Source organism: Bidens hawaiensis, unplaced genomic scaffold, assembly GCF_021521415.1.
Source record: "Bidens hawaiensis isolate Kalapana, Puna unplaced genomic scaffold, B.hawaiensis_p1.1 tig00012724_1, whole genome shotgun sequence".
Lineage (NCBI taxonomy): Eukaryota > Viridiplantae > Streptophyta > Magnoliopsida > Asterales > Asteraceae > Bidens > Bidens hawaiensis.
Window position 1 is genome coordinate 164,229 of NW_027492052.1, and position 20,548 is coordinate 184,776.

At 39.7% G+C, this 20,548-nt stretch overlaps 3 pseudogenes across 3 annotated transcripts; 1 reads left to right on the forward strand and 2 right to left on the reverse strand.

The window, feature by feature from the left end:
• Nucleotides 1–1,995: 1,995 nt before the first annotated feature.
• Nucleotides 1,996–4,623, forward strand: LOC143541918 (uncharacterized; annotated as a pseudogene). Its single transcript, XR_013136829.1, has 2 exons — nt 1,996–2,920; nt 4,176–4,623. The product of XR_013136829.1 is annotated as an uncharacterized LOC143541918 (transcript).
• A 790-nt stretch (nt 4,624–5,413) lies between these two features.
• Nucleotides 5,414–6,745, reverse strand: LOC143541888 (1-aminocyclopropane-1-carboxylate oxidase homolog 1 pseudogene; annotated as a pseudogene). The gene is made up of 3 exons (XR_013136824.1): nt 6,169–6,745; nt 5,783–6,073; nt 5,414–5,632 (listed from the first exon to the last, which is right to left on the reverse strand). The product of XR_013136824.1 is annotated as a 1-aminocyclopropane-1-carboxylate oxidase homolog 1 pseudogene (transcript).
• Nucleotides 6,746–7,414: 669 nt separating this feature from the next.
• On the reverse strand, nt 7,415–8,826 carry LOC143541922 (1-aminocyclopropane-1-carboxylate oxidase homolog 3-like; annotated as a pseudogene). Its single transcript, XR_013136830.1, has 3 exons — nt 8,301–8,826; nt 7,885–8,206; nt 7,415–7,744 (listed from the first exon to the last, which is right to left on the reverse strand). The product of XR_013136830.1 is annotated as a 1-aminocyclopropane-1-carboxylate oxidase homolog 3-like (transcript).
• Between the last annotated feature and the right edge of the window lie 11,722 nt (nt 8,827–20,548).

Genomic DNA, 20,548 nt, shown 5'->3' on the forward strand with positions numbered 1-20,548 from the left:
ATAATGCTCTTCTTTTGTTATTGTCGGTTATGAAATTTGCATTTTTCTTCATACTTTTTTGGCTTTGTATGCTTTCAAAACTGTTGGTGTCTGAAAGCTATTTAGATGCAAAACCGAATTACTGAACTTGTTTATAATGTTTGTTGTTGAATTTTTGACTAAAACTCATTATTTTTGCCAAAAGTTTAAAGCTCAAATTTGTAAAGAAGTGGTTAAGCAATCTGCAATACCTTTTGTCTAAGTTTCGATCTCAAATTCATAACTTTGGGTCATCTTTTTCCGGACCCAAACATTTTAAGCCCAAACATAAAACCGGAAACCTAATCATAACTGAAGTGAAATCTTATGTAAAACCAAAACCGAAAGGTTTCTTAAAATTGAATACCTGAGCCGAACTATGATATCAACGCCAAATTTAGTGAACGGGCAATGCAAATTGAAACTAAAAAGGACTAAACATGAAGACTATAGTAGTATAGGGGGTGAGCAATATTCTAATTAACTGAACTGAAACTGAAATAACCGATAAAACCGAACCGAAATAACCAATCAAAGCTAATAACTAGACGGTTTGTTTAACTTTTCGAAAACCAAAATTTATAGTTTGGTTTCAGTTATTTTCGTTTAAAAACCAAACCGTACCAAACTGAACAGCAACAAAATCGAGTCAATCCACACCAAATTCTTTATTATTGTATTTGTAGCCAAACTCATTAATTTTGACAGGTTTTAAGTTCAAATGGGCAACCTTTTTCTAGCCCAAAAATTTCAACAGCAAATGTAAAACTAAAAGGCGAAAACTGACCTAAAACCAAACCGAACTCATATCTAATGTTGAGATGTTTCTTAGAGCACTCTCAGCCTGTTTCTTAACAATTATGTGAGTGAGTTTTATAAATTATATGATATGAGTGTTTGTGAATAAATGAGAGAGAAAATGTTATATGAGAAAACCAAAATTGGGGTTACACTATTAACATAGTATAATTATTTAATACTTTTTTGAAAGTGCTTGTAAGTTGGGGGGAAATTAAATATAATGATAAATTATTAAAAATATTATTTAATTGAAAAAGAAAAAGAAAGGTTAGTAGTTTTTAATGTAATTATATGATATGGATGAAATGAGCTATGAATAGAGGCACACATCCAAATCGGTAAGTGACCGGTTTCTAACCGATTCTCTAACTGGTCCCTCTCTGATTGGTTTCTACATGGAAAAAACCGATGGTTAGTATCCAGTTATACATTTTGGCCCAGAAACCGGTTAACCTAGACCGATTTTAGGTTTTTAAATAATTTTTTAAAACCGTTTTTTTTCCGGTTCAGTTATACAAGTTAGGATTTTTGTGCTTGTCGCACCCAACCTAATTAACCAGTCTAATAGGTTAATTGACCGTTGATTACAAACCGAAGCCAAGCTATCAAGTTATATGTTATTCAGTGATAATCAATCCAAATTATAAGGAAAAGGACTAAATATGAATAAAAGAACATTGCAAGGGAGTTCATATAACATATGTAATTATATAAAGTTATATAATTGAACCGAATCCTTATGTAAAACCGAAAACCAAATGCAAACTGAAACTAAATTAGGGATGAGCTCAGGATGGTACCGATATCGACCATTACCGATCCCAAAAATCCCGATTTCGAAAATTTGAAATATTTAGTACCGATACTGATACGGATATGCTCGGTTTGGTGCAGGTACGGTACTAGTATTTCGTGCAAAATTCAAAAAATACCGGTACCGAACCGAACCGATACCGAAAACGCTCATTTCTAGACTAAAAGGACTAAACATGAAGAAAAAAGCAATACAAGGACTACACATATATAACATTATATCATATGTATGTAATTATACAAAGTTATATAAACCCTCCTTCCTCCAAAATCCCCAATTACAAACTCTCAACTTAGGGTTTCACCTTCACCTTCACCTTCACCTTCAATCCAATCAAATCAATCGAATTCAATCAATCAATCAATCAATCGAATCTCACCATGGCTCGTAACGAAGAGAAAGCTCAATCGATGCTCAACCGTTTCGTGACAATGAAAGCCGAAGAGAAAAAGAAACCGAAAGACCGCCGTCCGTTCCTCGCGTCCGAATGCCGCGACCTGTCTGACGCCGACAAATGGCGTCAGCAAATCATGCGCGAAATCGGCCGTAAAGTCGCCGAGATACAAAACGAAGGTTTAGGCGAACACCGTCTCCGTGATCTCAACGACGAGATTAATAAACTTATCCGAGAGAAGGTACGTTGGGAGCGAAGGATAGTTGAGTTAGGCGGACCGAATTATTTTAAGTATTCGGCGAAAATGACTGATTTGGATGGGAATATTGTGGATGTACCGAATCCGAGTGGGCGTGGGCCCGGGTATAGGTATTTCGGTGCGGCGAAGAGGTTGCCCGGGGTTAAGGAGTTGTTTGAGAAGCCGCCGGAGTTGAGGAAAAGGCGTAGTCGGTATGATATTTATAAACGGATTGACGCGGGGTATTACGGGTATAGGGATGAGGAGGACGGGGTGTTGGAGAAGGTTGAGGGGGGTGCGGAGGAACGGATGAGGGTGGAGGCGGTGGCGGAGTGGGTGAGGATGGAGGAGATTAAGAAGGAGGCGAGGCGAGCGGTGAAGAGCGGAGAGGAGGTTGGGGCGGGTGGTGCAGCGAAGATGATATTGTTTGAGGAGGAGGAGGATGTGGTGGCGGAGGAGAGACGGGAGAGGGAGAAGGAGATGGAGGAGAAGGAGAAGGAGTTTGTGGTGCACGTGCCGTTGCCGGACGAGAAGGAGATTGAGCGGATGGTGTTGGAGAAGAAGAAGATGGAGTTGTTGAGTAAGTATGCGAGTGAGGATTTGTTGGAGGAGCAGAGTGAGGCCAAGAGTATGCTTAATATTCACCGTTAGATCGGTACGGTTTCGTTTTGTTTTGATTCATATTATTGATGGTAGACTGCAAGTTATGAATTGGATTTAATTAGTTTCAGGATAGTTAACTAGTTATACGTTTATTGTGATAATTAGTTGTTACTGCAAGTTATTGACTAAAGAGAAAATCGTCATCATGTTTTGTTATTAGGACCCTAAATTGGTTATTGGGACTTTAAATTGGGTTAAATGCATATCCTATCATACACAGCGTGCCTGCCACTGTGTTCACCCCGTGTGGTCTTTGTCATAGGGCTCGTATGACACACTAGTGGTGTCTTGATACTTTGGTGAAGTTGATGCTCAATGTTTAGCGTTAGACAGTGTGGTTTCGATAGTTTAGATCGTATTGATGCAATGTTATTTTTGTGCTTTAGTTTAGGTTCATATTGATGATGGTAGGCTGCAAAGTTTTGAATTTGATTCTGTTAGTTTGGGTATGGATGGGTAAGTAATCATACACTTATGTTGATAATTAGTTCCAAGTTCTTGACTAAAGAGAAAATCATTACCATGTTTTGTTTATTAAGACCTATAATTGATTATTGGGACTTTAAAACGGTTTAAATGCACATCCTACCATAATATCATATACCAGCGTGCCTCCATCTCATACATGCAATGATGCAATATGACATCATTTGGGCCGTGCATACAGGCCTTTAGACTTTGTTAGTGGCCAAGCCATTCATTTCTTTCATTCTTTGTTAGTCAAACACATCATATGAGTTGTGTTATTTGGCCACCTTTCATTTTTCGCTTTCCACATGACCCCGTGTGGTCATTTTGCTCTGTCATATGGCCCGTATGACACACTAGTGGTTTCTTGATAGTGTGTTAGTGGTGTTTGTATAGCTCCAGTTTCATTTATATATGCTTTAAAAACCAGTCTAGATTAGCATATTCTATGAACTCGTATACATGCTCCTGCGTATGGAACGAGGTTATTTAAATCCATTATGTGTTTTTTCACGAACAAATCAAGGGTGTCGGAGTCGTGTTGCTCATATATATTAAGAAAATTTAATTGAACAAGAGACAAATTGCATGCTTCTACACCCTGGTCTTTTTCAAAGGATCCCTCAAGAGAGTAAAAAAACATTTTTCATTATTAAATTTTCTATAAATACTACTTGACAACAACAGATAGAAGCATCCGTGTTTCAAAGTTCTTGAATTTTGAGGTTCTTAGAATCTGTATTGACAATTTGCATGTGTATCAAATTGTCATTATGCAGGCGTCATCAAGTGTGTGACCAACTGTCGGTGCAGTAATAGTCAAGGTGGAAGCTGTTTTAATTGGAATTAAGTAAAAGATGCGTGTACAAGGTTATCAAGGGAAAAAGAAAACACTCCGTTTGTTCAGTTTTTGTCATTCGAGTTTAATGTTCAGAAATTGCAGTCTTTTGCTTATGTTGTTACCCGTCCAGCTTTAGTTACTTAAAACGGCAGTCAACGGTATTGTATGTCTTACCTTCGTCATTAGCATAATCTTTTGTTGAATTGCATGTTTTGTGTTATTTATTGAATTTAGAAGCATTGGTAAAGAGTTGTTGACTTGCAACTATCCTAAGACATGACGGTGATAGAAGTTTTTGGAGACGTCAGACAAACGTTAAGAAAATTTTAGAGTGCTTAGATTTTTCATAGCCCGGTTTTGGTTTGTTCTTAGAGTAGGAATGTTCATTGTAATTACGAGTCCCATCAAAGGTAAATTCTAAACTTAGTTCATGTGATTACGTTAATGGGAGGTTTCGTTTATATATATATGTCCTATATATAAAACAACTCTTTGTGTCCAAATTAATGAAAGGTCATTTATAAACCAAGATTCCAACATATACCAACCAAACAACATACCCAAATTCTTCTTAAAATCGCAACAACACGATAAGTATTTCAATACAAATTACTTGACATAAAAAATATAGCTTTTACTCATTAAAGATTCATAAATTGACGTTTGGACGAGTTAGATCTTGAAATGCAAAAGTGAAGAAGTGCCATCAAGCCCCTTTGCTCTATAGTGATTTACATACTTTCCATGGAATCGTGCGCCGTGTGAAACATAGGTCATCGCCGTTCTTAACCGAGACTCAGGTTAAGCTCCGTCTCGGAACCTTGTGGGGTTAGGAGTAAAGCATCCCGAGGTTGGCGCATCTCGTTGAGCGTGGAGAAGCATTGGGAACCCCAATTTCTTTCTTCGGAGCTGTTTCTTTTCCCGTCCCCCGATGAAATTGAATTCTCCGTGAAGATGCGGAGTACCAACGGCTAGACGGTAAGACCCCGTGCACCTTTACTATAGCTTCGCAGTGACAAACTTAATCGAATGTGTAGGATAGGTGGGAGGTGGTGACACACAACGACCAATCCTGAAAGACCACTCTTTCTTCTAAGGATGCCTAACCGCCGCACCGATCATTCGGGGGGGGGGGGGACACTACGAGGTGGGTAGTTTATCTGGGGCGGATGCCTCCTAAAGAGTAACGGAGGTGTGCGAAGGTAGGCTCAAGCTAAGTGTTGTACCTCTATACTTGGCTGGATTATCTTCTGAAAGCAACTTGGCGATGGGTGCATACACCTTCGATGTCTCCATCGCACCTGTGGTAAAGAACGATGCCACCGATACTCTTGGCCCAACCTTGTTTGCCACCACTTTGTGTTGTAAACTCACAAACTTATCGTTTGTAATCAGCTGAAAAGTTACACCATATTTTAATTAACTATACAACCTTAAAACAAAATCTCCATTTCAAATATATTTTACTCCCTAGAAGATATCAAGGTTATACTATAATAAACCATATTAATGTATGGAGAAAGATAAAAGGAATGAGAGAGATGCCTGCAAAAAATCTCCGACGTTTACAATAAGAGCTCCGGGCGTATGAGGAACATCAGTCCATTGATTCTGATACAAGACCTTGAGGCCACCAATATCATCTTGGAGAAGAATCGTGACCTATTGTTAATCCAGGTTGCGGGCAAGAAGGATAGTAATGACCTTGAACACCAAGCCCGTCAGCACATCCCATGTCGAAAAGGTGATCAAGTTTGAGCCCAAGAGCCTCCGACATTAACTAAAACAAACAAACTCCAAGTTCCATCATTAGTTTAGTAATCCAACAAAACATCTCTACAACAATATCCCAACGAAAACAACCAAATGAATAGTTAGTTACTAAAGAGAGTTATAAAATGGATGAAACGTTCAAACTTAAAACCTAAAACCTGCAAGGTGGTGGCAACTCATGTGGTTGTGGCGGGTTAGGAGCCATGGTGATATAGTCAGTGTCTCGCCAGTTAGTCACCGGTCCAGTGTACAAGTCAAAGTTACTATTATACACCACCCTACTCTTCCCATTCACCTCTCTTTTGTACTAATGCTTCTTCACCTCCGTGTCTTGCTCATGAAAATCCTTCATTCCTTTTATCATCTCGTCCAAAACATTAACTGGGATTCCATGATTCACTATCTGAAAGAATCCCCATCTCTCCGACGCATCCTTCACTTCCTTAATCAGCTCCTTACGTCGTATAAGATCGTCATTGATTCCTTCAAGGTCTATGGTGGGAAGAGTTAGTTGTGTTTGTTGGGAGTTGAGGTTTTCGGGTGAAGGTAGACGAAATATTCTAGGGACTTCCGTTACTCCAGAATCAACAAGTCCTTTCACGCCGGTTTTGGTTTCGTCGAATGCACTTAGCTCCGCTTTTCGGTCATAGTCCGGTTGGAAGGTAGAAGTGGCCATTTTGGTTTTGAGACAACAAAAACTTGGAAGTGATATGTATTAAATGTGTGTGTTGAGTATCAATTATTGTCTTAAGAAAAACTAAAACAAAAGTATACAAACAGACAAAACTTCAGTTGCCAAGATTGAAGGACAACTCACACATGATAATATGATAATGATATGTGGTTCTTTTATGGAATAATAATATGACAAATTTTGTTTCAACATTATACTATTTTTGGTGGTGTTAAATCTCAAAAACAATATTTAATGTACTTGAAAAGTAGTCGACATAAATTAACATTTTAAATAATCTATAAAAAATATTCATAGGAAAATATTGTTCAAAAGAGTTAATGGCATCGAAAGTATCGTATAAGACTAGACTGTATGTAGTGTTTAACTAGAAAGTAAAAACGTGACTGTCACGTTCCAAACATAATGTTTCGAAGGAAACACATAATTTTAAGACTTTTAAAATCAGACATAGTGTTTCTACGAAAACCGTCAAATTATTTGCCTTTTCGTTTGTTTGAACCGCGAATTAAGTAGATTGTTTAAGATTCTCATCTTTTATAGGAAAATTAATCATCCGTTTTTTTTTCTTTAAGTTATAAATATATGAAAACTTGCAATACTATTGTTCAATGTCTCCATTCTCCACTAATGATAACACACAACATTATATTAAGTAGAAGATCAAGCCTATAATGAGACAAAAGAAGTGCTTCAAGATGGATTATTGGATTACATTATCATATGACTAACATGAGAATAAAGGTCTTCACTTATAGCAAATATTCATAAATTGACTTCTAAACGAGTTAGATCTTGAAATGTAAAAGGGTAGAGGTGCCATCAATTCCCTTTGCCCTAAAGTATTCTACATATTCTTTTACCGTTGTGCTTCTATACTTTGCTGGATTATCTTCTGAACACAACTCCTTAATAGGCTCGTATATCTTTGATGTTTGAGCCGAACCCGTGGAAAAGAAGGATGCCACCGATACTCTTGGCCCAACCTTGTTTGCCACCACTTTGTGCTGAGAACTCACAAACTTGTCGTTTGAAATCAACTAGCAAGTTCCATGAAATGCCCATATTTTAATACACTATACTTTTAATTTCTAAGTATGTTTGACAACTAAAATATGTTTATACTATAATAGACAAGCAAATCAAAATTTAAACTTGAGAGAGGGAGATAGATATATGCCTGTAAAAGATCTCCAACATTCACTACAAGAGCTCCTGGTACCGGAGGAACATCAATCCACTGATTCTGATAAAAGACCTTGAGGCCACCGATATGATCTTGCAAAAGAATAGTGATGAAAGTGCTATCTGTGTGGCTTGGGCTGCCTATTGTTAATTCAGGTTGTGGACAAGAAGGATAGTAATGACAAACGAACGCAAGCCCATCGACACATCCCATGTTGAAAAGGCGATTAGGGTCGAGCCCAAGAACCTCAGACATTAACTCAAATAAACAAACTCCAATTTTCGTCACTTGTTTCGAATACTCCAACAAAATATCTCTACAACAATTATACCAAATGTTAAAATAATACATTAATAACTTCTTATTTAGACTTTTGCACTAATCTTAAAGTTTGTATATTTATATCAAACCTGCAATGTGGTGGCAAGTCATGTGGTTGGGGAGGGTTAGGAGCCATGGTAACGTAGAAGGTGTCGCGCCAATTAGTCACCGGTGCAGCATACAAGTCATGGTTGCTATGGTACACCATTCTTGTCTTCCCGCTAAAATCCCTTGTGTACCACTGCTTCTTCACCTCAGTGTCTTGCTCATAAAAATCCCTCACTCCTTTTAACATCTCCTCCAAAATATTAATATTAATCCCATGATCAACTATCTGAAAGAATTCCCAGCTCTCCGACGCACCCTTCACTTCCTCGATCACCTCCTTTCGTCGTTTGGGATCTTCATTGATTCCTTGGAGGTTTATGGTTGGAAGAGTTAGTTGTGCTTGTTGGGAGTTGAGGTTTTCGGGTGAAGATAGACGGAATATTCTAGGGACCTCCATTATTCCAGAATCAACAAGTCCTTTGACACCGGTTTTGGTTTCGCCTTGAGCTCTGCTTTTCGGTCATAGTACTCCGGTTGGGTTCCAGAGGTGCTAGTGAGGGCCATTTTCTTTGTGTTTGGAAGATATTCACCAAGAAGTTATAATAACTATGTTAGTGGAGTACCACTAGAAAAAGTATATATCTCAACAAACAAAATACCATGGTCATATTATTGTTGATATATCATGTCTCTAAAAGTAAAGAAATTAGCATGTTCCATAATTTCTGATGGAATTTTGTTAAGTATCTAAAGTGATATTGACATGACTAATGTGTAGTGCCTTTTATGTGACCACTCATCATATTGCAAGAGAATTTTGCAAATCAAGGGTCCACCCCTAGCTAACAATGATAAGTAATAATACCTAGTATGTATATTAATGATCTCATGCAAATCAAGTCATTAACTCACTTAACACTCTTTATTTTACATACTTATTTTTCAACGATTAACCATATACTTATTATAACGCCAGAGATTTATCACCGGGAGAATTCACTCCTTGTGGCGAGACTAACGGCGTTTATGTATTATTGATCTGATCAATGGTAGTAATCCAAAAGGTGTTTAGACTTATCTCCTCTGAAAGTTGATATCCAAATAATTTGGTGTTTACTTATTCATTTAATCATTTACTCCATTCTTTTTGAGATAATGAGAAGTGATAATAGCTATAAGTTAGTGGAGCACCATCAATGAGGCGACATGCACCTCATACATTCATACACCACTAGAAATAGAATATCTCAGTCTACAAAGAACCATAATTATATGTAGTACGTAAATACATCAGTAGTAGGTTTAATATACACAAAAGCTGCTATCATGTAATAAAATAAGCCGTAAATGTCTGAAAGATACATGCATATGCATTACATTAATTAATTTGCATGATATATATTTTTTTAATGAAATTTTGTTAAAGGAACCAGAAAAAAATGCATGTATTACATTAATTAATTTGCATGATATATAATTTGCATGTATTTCATCTCATTTAGAGATGAAATCTGAATCGCTCAGTCTCTTAATGATTCAGATCTAAAAAGACGCTGAATGAGATACCCCTTTGACAATACAGACAAAATTTAGAACGGGCCCCGGGGTGGCTTGAGGGCATAACTATTGATCCGATTCTTTCGTATATTTATAAAATATTGAATGGAAGTCTTCAAGACCGAATTTTTGATCCGATTCAGTGGTTCGACCCATATTCAGTTTTTTCTCTGGCTCGGTAAACAAACCCCTTTGTCAATAGTGGCAAAATTTCGAAAGGGTCCCGGGGTGGCATTTGGACATAATTATTAATCCGATTCTTTCGTATGTTTATAAAATATTGTATGGAAGTCTCAAAGACCGAATTTATGATCCGATTCAGTGGTTCGATCCATACTCAGTTTTTTTCCGGCTCGGTGAACATACCCCTTTGGTAATACTGGCAAAACTTCGAACGGGCGCAGAGGTGGCGTCATGACATAATTATTGATCCGTTTCTTTCGTATGTTTATAAAATATTTTATGGAAGTCTACAAGACCGAATTTCTTATCCGATTCAGTGGTTCGACCCATACTCAGTTTTTTCTCTTGCTCGGTGAATGTTAACATTCCCTTTTGGCAATAGTGGCAAAATTTCGAACGGCCCCCGAGGTGGCGTGAGGGCATAATTATTGATCCGATTCTTTCGTATGTTTATAAAATATTGAATGGAAGTCTCTAAGACCGAATTTTTGACCAGATTCAGTGGTTCGACCCATATTCAGTTTTTTCTCCGGCTCGGTAAACATACTCCTTTGTCAATAGTGGCAAAATTTCGAAAGGGTCACGGGGTGGCATCATGACATAATTATTAATCCGATTCTTTCGTATGTTTATAAAATATTGTATGAAAGTCTCCAAGACCGAATTTCTGATCCGATTCAGTGGTTCGATCCATACTCAGTTTTTTCTCCGGCTCGGTGAACATACCCTTTTGGTAATACTGGCAAAACTTCGAACGGACGCAAATGTGGCGTCATGACATAATTATTGATCCGATTCTTTCGTATGTTTATAAAATATTTTATGGAAGTCTAGAAGACCGAATTTCTTATCCGATTCAGTGGTTCGACCCATACTCAGTTTTTTCTCCTGCTCGGAGAACATACCCCTTTAGAAATAGTGGCAAAATTTCGAACGGCCCCCCGGGGTGCCGTCAGGGCATAATTATTGATCCGATTCTTTCGTATGTTTAAAAAATATTTTATGGAAGTCTCCAAGACCTAATTTCTGATGCGATTCAGTGGTTCTACCCATAATCAGTTTTTTCTCCGGCTCGGTGAACGTAACCCTTTGGGAATACTGACAAAATTTCAAATGGGCCCCCCGGTGGCGTCAGGGCATAAATATTGATCCGATTTTTTCGTATGTTTATAAAATGTTGAAGTGGAAGTCTCCAAGACCGAATTTCTTATCCGATTAAGTGGTTCGAACCATACTCAGTTTTTTCTCCGGCTCGGTGAACATACCCATTTGGCAATAGTGGCAAAATTTCTAACGGCCCCGGGGTGGCGTCAGGGCATAACTATTGATCCGATTCTTTCGTATATTTATAAAATATTGTATGGAAGTCTCTAAGACCGAATTTCTGATCCGATTCAGTGGTTCGACCAATACTCAGTTTTTTCTCCGCCTCGGTGAACATACCCTTTTAGCAATACTGGCAAAATTTCGAACGGGCCCCGAGGTGGCGTCAGGCCATAATTATTGATCCGATTCTTTCGTATATTTATAAAATAATGTATGAAAGTCTCCAAGACCGAATTTCTGATCCGATTCAGTGGTTCGACCCATACTCAGTTTTTTCTCCGGCTCGGTGAACTTACCCCTTTGTTAATACTAGTAAAACTTCGAACGGGCCACGGGGTGGCGTCAGGACATAATTTTTGATCCGATTATTTCGTATTTTTATAAAATATTGAATGAAAGTCTCCAAGACCGAATTTCTGATCCGATTCAGTGGTTCGACCCATACTTAGTTTTTTCTCCAGTTCGGTGAACATACCCCTTTGGCAATAGTGGCAAAATTTAGAACGGGCCCCGGGGTGGAGTGAGGGCATAATTATTATTCCGATTCTTTCGTATGTTTACAAAATATTGAATGGAAATTTCCAAGACCGAATTTTTGATCCGATTCGGTGGTTCGACCCATATTCAGTTTTTTCTTCGGCTCGATAACATACCACTTTGTCAATAGTGGCAAAATTTCGAAAGGGTCCCGGGGTGGCATCAGAACATAATTATTAATCCGGTTATTTCGTATGTTTATAAAATATTGTATGGATGTCTCCAAGACCGAATTTCTGATCCGATTCAGTGGTTCATTCCATACTCAATTTTTTCTCCGGCTCGGAAAACATACCCCTTTGGCAATACTAGAAAAACTTCGAACGGGCCCTTGGGTGGCGTCAGGCATAATTCTTGATTCGATTCTTTCGTATGTTTATAAAATATTGTATGAAAGTCTCCAAAACCGAATTTCTGATACAATTCAATGGTTTGACCCCTACTCAGTTTTTTCTCCGGCTCATTGAACATACGCCTTTGGCAATACAGGCAAAATTTTGAACGCGCCTCGGGGTGGAGTCAGGGCATAATTATTGATACGATTCTTTCGTATGCTTATAAAATATTGTATGGATGTCTCCAAGACCGAATTTCTGATCCGATTCAGTGGTTCGACCCATACTCAGTTTTTTCTCCGGCTCGTTGAACATACCCCTTTGGCAATACTGGAAAAAATTTCGAAAGGGCCCTAGGGTGGCGTCAGGGAATAACTATTGATCTGATACTTTCGTATGTTTATAAAATATTGTATGGAAGTTTTCAAGACCGAATTTATGATCCATTCAGTGGTTCAACCCATACTCAGTTTTTTCTCCGACTCGGTGAACATACCCCTTTGGCAATACTGGCAAAACTTCGAACGGGCCCCGGGGTGGCGTCAGGACATAAGTATTGATCCGATTCTTTCGTATGTTTATAAAATATTGTATGGAAGTCTCCAAGACTGAATTTCTGATGCGATTTAGTGGTTCGACCCATACTCAGTTTTTTCTCCGGCTCGGGGAACATACCCCTTTAGCAATACTGGCAAAATTTCGAAAGGGCCCTGGGGTGGCGTCAGGGCATAATTATTGATCTGATTCTTTTGTATACTTATAAAATATTTTATGGAAGTCTCCAAGACCGAATTTATGATCCGATTCAGTTGTTCGACCCGTACTCAGTTTTTTTCTCCGGCTCGGTGAACATACCCCTTTGACAATACTAGCAAAACTTCGAACGGGCCCCGAGGTGGCTTCAGGACATAAGTATTGATCCGATTCTTTCGTATGTTTATAAAATATTGTATGTAAGTCTCCAAGACAGAATTTCTGATCCGATTCAGTGGTTCGACCCATACTCAGTTTTTTCTACGGCTCAGTGAACACACCCCTTTGGCAATACAATTTCGAACGGCCCAGGGGTGGCGTCAGAGAATAATTTTTGAACCGATTCTTTCGTATGTTTATAAAATATTGTATGTAAGTCTCCGAGACCGAATTTCTGATCTGATTCAATGGTTAGACCAATAATCAGTTTTTTCTCCGGCTCGGTGAACATACCCTTTTGGCAATACTGGCAAATTTTCGAACGCGCCCCGGGGTGGAGTCAGGGCATAATTATTGATACGATTCTTTCGTATGTTTATAAAATATTGTATGGAAGTCTCCAAGACCGAATTTCTGATCCGATTCAAAGGTTCGACCCATACTCAGTTTTTTCTCCAGCTCGGTGAACATACCCCTTTGGCAATAGTGGAAAAATTTCGATCGCGTCCCGGGTTGGAGTCATGGCATAATTATTGATACGATTCTTTCGTATGTTTATAAAATATTGTTTGGAGGTCTCCAAGGCCGAACTTCTGATCCGATTCATACTCAGTTTTTTCTCCGGCTCGGTGAACATACCCCTTTGGCAATAGTGGCAAAATTTTGAACGGGCCCCGGGGTGGCATGAGGGCATAATTATTGATCCGATTCTTTCGTATGTTTATAAAATATTGAATGGAAGTCTCCAAGACTGATTTTTTAATCTGATTCAGTGGTTCGACCCATATTCAGTTTTTTCTCCGGCTCGGTAAACATACCCCTTTGTCAATAGGGGCAAAATTTCGAAAGGGTCCCGGGGTGGCATCAGGACATAATTATTAATCCGATTCTTTCGTATGTTTATAAAATATTGTATGGAAGCCTTCAAGACCGAATTTCTGATCCGATTCAGTGGTTCGATCCATACTCAGTGTTTTCTCCGGCTCGGTGAACATACCCCTTTGGTAATACTGGCAAAACTTCGAACGGGCGCAGAGGTGGCGTCATGACATAATTATTGATCCGATTCTTTTGTCTGTTTATAAAATATTTTATGGAAGTCTACAAGACCGAATTTCTTATCCGATTCAGTGGTTCGACCCATACTCAGTTTTTTCTCCTGCTCGGTGAACATAACCCTTTGGCAATAGTGGAAAATTTTCGAACGGCCCCCGAGGTGCCGTCAGGGCATAATTATTGATCCGATTCTTTCGTATGTTTAAAAAATATTTTATGGAAGTCTCCAAGACCTAATTTCTGATGCGATTCAGTGATTCTACCCATAATCAGTTTTTTCTCCGGCTTAGTGAACTTAACCCTTTGGGAATACTGGCAAAATTTCAAATGGGCCCCGGGGTGGCGTCAGGGCATATATATATTGATCCGATTTTTTCGTATGTTTATAAAATGTTGAATGGAAGTCTCCAAGACCGAATTTCTTATCCGATTAAGTGGTTCGAACCATACTCAGTTTTTTCTCCGGCAAGGTGAAAATACCCCTTTGGCAATACTGGCAAAATTTCGAACGGGCCCCGGGGTTGCGTTAGGGCATAATTATTTATCCGATTATGTCGTATATTTATAAAATAATGTATGAAAGTCTCCTAAACCGAATTTCTGATCCGATTCAGTGGTTCGACCCGTACTCGGTTTTTTTCTCCGTCTCGGTGAACATACCCCTTTGGCAAAAATGGCAAATTTTCGAATGGGCCCGGCCCAGGGGTGGCGTCATGACATAATTATTGATCCGATTATTTTGTATGTTTATAAAATATTGTATGCAAGTCTACAAGACCGAATTTCTGATCCGATTCAGTGGTTCGCCCCATACTCAGTTTTTCTCCGGCTCGGTGAACATACCCATTTGGCAAAAATGGCAAATTTTCGAACGGGCCCAGGGGTGGCGTTATGACATAATTATTGATCCGATTATTTCGTATGTTTATAAAATATTGTATGCAAGTCTACAAGACCGAATTTCTGATCCGATTCAGTGGTTCGAGCATACTTTCCGGCTTGGTGAACATACCCCTTTGGCAATAGTGGCAAAATTTAGAACGGGCCCAGAGGTGGCTTGAGGGCATAACTATTGATCTGATTCTTTCGTATGGTTATAAAATATTGAATGGAAGTTTCCAAGACCGACTTTTTGATCCGATTCAGTGGTTCGACCCATATTTATTTTTCTCCGGCTCGGTAAACATACCCCTTTGTCAATAGTGGCAAAATTTCGAAAGGGGCGGAGTGGCATAAGGACATAATTATTAATCCGATTCTTTCGTATGTTTATAAAATATTGTATCGAATTCTCCAAGACCGAATTTCTGATCCGATTCAGTGGTTCGATCCATACTCAGTGTTTTCTCCGGCTCGGTGAACAGAATTTCTGATCCGATTCAGTGGTTCGACCCATACTCAGTTTTTTCTCCGGATCAGTGAACATACCCCTTTGGCAATACTGGAAAAATTTCGAACTGGCCGCAGGGTGGTTATAGGGCATAATTATGTATACGATTCTTTCGTAGGATCATAAAATATGTTTGGAGGTCATCAAGATCGAAAATCTGATCCGATTCAGTGGTTCGACCCATACTCAGTTTTTTCTTCGGATCAGTGAACAAACCCCTTTGGCAATACTGGCAAAATTTCGAACGGGCCGCGGGGTGGCTATAAGGCATAATTCTGGATCCGATTGTTTCGTAGGATCAAAAAATATTGGTTGGAGGTCACCAAGACCGAATTTCTGATCCGATTCAGTGGTTCGACCCATACTCAGTTTTTTCTCCGGATCAGTGAACATACCCCTTTGGCAATACTGGCAAAATTTCGAACTGGCCGCAGGGTGGTTATAGGGCATACTTATGGATCCGATTATTTCGTATGATCATAAAATATTGTATAGAGGTCACCAAGACAGAATTTCGGATCCGATTCAGTGGTTCGACCCATACTCAGTTTTTTCTCCGGATCAGTGAACATACCCCTTTGGCAATACTGGCAAAATTTTGAACTGGCCGCAGGGTGGTTATAGGGCATACTTATGGATCCGATTATTTCGTAGGATCATAAAATATTGTATAGAGGTCACCAAGACAGAATTTCTGATCCGATTCAGTGGTTCGACCCATACTCAGTTTTTTAATCGGATCAGTGAACATACCCCTTTGGCAATACTAGCAAAATTTCGAACGGGCCGCGGGGTGGCTATAGGGCATAATTGTGGATCCGATTCTTTCGTAGGATCATAAAATATTGTATTGAGGTCACCAAGACAGAATTTCTGATCCGATTCAGTGGTTCGACCCATACTCAGTTTTTTCTCCGGATCAGAGAACATACCCCTTTGGCAATACAGGCAAAATTTCGAACTGGCCGCAGGGTGGTTATAGGGCATACTTATGGATCCGATTATTTCGTAGGATCATAAAATATTGTATAGAGGTCACCAAGACAGAAATTCTGATCCGATTCAGTGGTTCGACCCATACTCAGTTTTTTCTCCGGATCAGTGAACATACCCCTTTGGCAATACTGGCAAAATTTCGAACTGGCCGCAGGGTGGTTATAGGGCATAATTATGGATACGATTCTTTCGTAGGATCATAAAATATGTATGGAGGTCATCAAGATCGAAAACCTGATCCGATTCAGTGGTTCGACCAATACTCAGTTTTTTCTCCGGATCAGTGAACACACCCCTTTGGCAATACTGGCAAAATTTCGAACGGGCCGCGGGGTGGCTATAGGGCATAATTGTGGATCCGATTGTTTCGTAGGATCATAAAATATTGGTTGGAGGTCACCAAGACTGAATTTCTGATCCGATTCAGTGGTTCGACCCATACTCAGTTTTTTCATCTGATCAGTGAACATACCCCTTTGGCAATACTAGCAAAATTTCGAACGGGCCGCGGGGTGGCTATAGGGCATAATTGTGGATCCGATTCTTTCGTAGGATCATAAAATATTGTATGGAGGTCACCAAGACAGAATTTCTGATCCGATTCAGTGGTTCGACCCATACTCAGTTTTTTCTCCGGATCAGTGAACATACCACTTTGGCAATACAGGCAAAATTTCGAACTGGCCGCAGGGTGGTTATAGGGCATACTTATGGATCCGATTATTTCGTAGGATCATAAAATATTGTATAGAGGTCACCAAGACAGAATTTCTGATCCGATTCAGTGGTTCGACCCATACTCAGTTTTTTCTCCGGATCAGTGAACATACCCCTTTGGCAATACTGGCAAAATTTCGAACTGGCCGCAGGGTGGTTATAGGGCATAATTATGGATACGATTCTTTCGTAGGATCATAAAATATGTATGGAGGTCATCAAGATCGAAAATCTGATCCGATTCAGTGGTTCGACCCATACTCAGTTTTTTCTCCGGATCAGTGAACACACCCCTTTGGTAATACTGGCAAAATTTCGAACGGGCCGCGGGGTGTCTATAAGGCATAATTCTGGATTCGATTTTTCGTAGGATCATAAAGACCGAATTTCTGATCCGATTCAGTGGTTCGACCCATACTCAGTTTTTTCATCGGATCTGTGAACATACCCCTTTGGCAATACTAGCAAAATTTCGAAAGGGCCGCGGGGTGGCTATAGGGCATAATTGTGGATCCGATTCTTTCGTAGGATCATAAAATATTGTATGGAGGTCACCAAGACAGAATTTCTGATCCGATTCAGTGGTTCGACCCATACTCAGTTTTTTCTCCGGATTAGTGAACATACCACTTTGGCAATACAGGCAAAATTTCGAACTGGCCGCAGGGTGGTTATAGGGCATACTTATGGATCCGATTATTTCGTAGGATCATAAAATATTGTATAGAGGTCACCAAGACAGAATTTCTGATCCGATTCAGTGGTTCGACCCATACTCAGTTTTTTCTCCGGATCAGTGAACATACCCCTTTGGCAATACAGGCAAAATTTCGAACTGGCCGCAGGGTGGTTATAGGGCATAATTATGGATACGATTCTTTCGTAGGATCATAAAATATGTATGGAGGTCATCAAGATCGAAAATCTGATCCGATTCAGTGGTTCGACCCATACTCAGTTTTTTCTCCGGATCAGTGAACACACCCCTTTGGCAATACTGGCAAAATTTCGAACGGGCCGCGGGGTGTCTATAAGGCATAATTCTGGATTCGATTGTTTCGTATGATCATAAAATATTGGTTGGAGGTCACCAAGACCGAATTTCTGATCCGATTCAGTGGTTCGACCCATACTCAGTTTTTTCATCGGATCAGTGAACATACCCCTTTGGCAATACTAGCAAAATTTCGAACGGGCCGCGGGGTGGCTATAGTTCATAATTGTGGATCCGATTCTTTCGTAGGATCATAAAATATTGTATGGAGGTCACCAAGACAGAATTTCTGATCCGATTCAGTGGTTCGACCCATACTCAGTTTTTTCTCCGGATCAGTGAACATACCACTTTGGCAATACAGGCAAAATTTCGAACTGGCCGCAGGGTGGTTATAGGGCATACTTATGGATCCGATTATTTCGTAGGATCATAAAATATTGTATAGAGGTCACCAAGACAGAATTTCTGATCCGATTCAGTGGTTCGACCCATACTCAGTTTTTTCTCCGGATCAGTGAACATACCCCTTTGGCAATACTGGCAAAATTTCGAACTGGCCGCAGGGTGGTTATAGGGCATAATTATGGATACGATTCTTTCGTAGGATCATAAAATATGTATGGAGGTCATCAAGATCGAAAACCTGATCCGATTCAGTGGTTCGACCAATACTCAGTTTTTTCTCCGGATCAGTGAACACACCCCTTTGGCAATACTGGCAAAATTTCGAACGGTCCGCGGGGTGGCTATTGGGCATAATTGTGGATCCGATTGTTTCGTAGGATCATAAAATATTGGTTGGAGTTCACCAAGACTGAATTTCTGATCCGATTCAGTGGTTCGACCCATACTCAGTTTTTTCATCGGATCAGTGAACATACCCCTTTGGCAATACTAGCAAAATTTCGAACGGGCCGCGGGGTGGCTATAGGGCATAATTGTGGATCCGATTTTTTCGTAGGATCATAAAATACTGTATGGAGGTCACCAAGACAGAATTTCTGATCCGATTCAGTGGTTCGACCCATACTCAGTTTTTTCTCCGGATCAGTGACATACCCCTTTTGCAATACAGGCAAAATTTCGAACTGGCCGCAGGGTGGTTATAGGGCATACTTATGGATCCGATTATTTCGTAGGATCATAAAATATTGTATAGAGGTCACCAAGACTGAATTTCTAATCCGATTCAGTGGTTCGACCCATACTCAGTTTTTTCATCGGATCAGTGAACATATTTCTTTGGCAATACTAGCAAAATTTCAAACGGGCCGCGGGGTGACTATAGGGCATAATTGTGGATCCGATTCTTTCGTAGGATCATAAAATATTGTATGGAGGTCACCAATACAGAATTTCTGATCCGATTCAGTGGTTCGACCCATACTCAGTTTTTTCTCCGGATCAGTGAACATACCCCTTTGGCAATACAGGCAAAATTTCGAACTGGCCGCAGGGTGGTTATAGGGCATACTTATGGATCCGATTATTTCGTAGGATCATAAAATATTGTATAGTGGTCACCAAGACAGAATTTCTGATCCGATTCAGTGGTTCGACCCATACTCAGTTTTTTCTCCGGATCAGTGAACATACCCCTTTGGCAATACTTGCAAAATTTCGAACTGGCCGCAGGGTGGTTATAGGGCATAATTATGGATACGATTCTTTCGTAGGATCATAAAATATGTACGGAGGTCATCAAGATCGAAAATCTGATCCGATTCAGTGGTTCGACCCATACTCAGTTTTTTCTCCGGATCAGTGAACACACCCCTTTGGCAATACTGGCAAAATTTCGAACGGGCCGCGGGGTGTCTATAAGGCATAATTCTGGATTCGATTGTTTCGTAGGATCATAAAATATTGGTTGGAGGTCACCAAGACCGAATTTCTGATCCGATTCAGTGGTTCGACCCATACTCAGTTTTTTCATCGGATCAGTGAACATACCCCTTTGGCAATACTAGCAAAATTTCGAACGGGCCGCGGGGTGGCTATAGGGCATAATTGTGGATCCGATTCTTTCGTAGGATCATAAAATATTGTATGGAGGTCACCAAGACAGAATTTCTGATCCGATTCAGTGGTTCGACCCATACTCAGTTTTTTCTCCGGATCAGTGAACATACCACTTTGGCAATACAGGCAAAATTTCGAACTGGCCGCAGGGTCGTTATAGGGCATACTTATGGATCCGATTATTTCGTAGGATCATAAAATATTGTATAGAGGTCACCAAGACAGAATTTCTGATCCGATTCAGTGGTTCGACCCATACTC